Genomic DNA, 548 nt, shown 5'->3' on the forward strand with positions numbered 1-548 from the left:
TACAGCATCCCCTTTAAGGATGATTCTAACCGACTTGACCTTATTAACAGCACGAAAGTGTCATGGTCTAATCCTTTGGCAACAATGTCCTTGGCTATAAAGCTGCGCACAGCCTTCATGCAAAGCCAAAACAATTGAGCGACCACCGCTCCAATAACTTGACGGCTAAACGGTAATCCGAAATTTGTCTTGAAACACCAAGTAACGATTACACAAATAATTATCGTACCACCCAAAAGCGGGAATCATACGGTAAATTCATCATAACAAAACTCAGTCCTAACAACCAAACAGTTAACAGAAAGGTTCCACTTGTCTAAAATCGACCAAGTTCCATATACTACGATTCACTTTAAGCCCGCTGTGTTTTACTCGTAAAATGCGGCATGTAAGGAAAAATCGTAATTGAGCTCCTATAGCTATACAGAACATCCTCAAATAGACACGAAAGAAATCTCGGAAGGCCAACACCACACAAAGCTTGGTATAGGAGGATGCCTCTTTCCGGGGACAAATTTACGCGACCCCTTGGTCCTAACTCCTCGATC

This window comes from Brassica oleracea, chromosome C6 (genome assembly GCF_000695525.1).
Source record: "Brassica oleracea var. oleracea cultivar TO1000 chromosome C6, BOL, whole genome shotgun sequence".
In the NCBI taxonomy this organism is placed as follows: Eukaryota; Viridiplantae; Streptophyta; class Magnoliopsida; order Brassicales; family Brassicaceae; genus Brassica; species Brassica oleracea.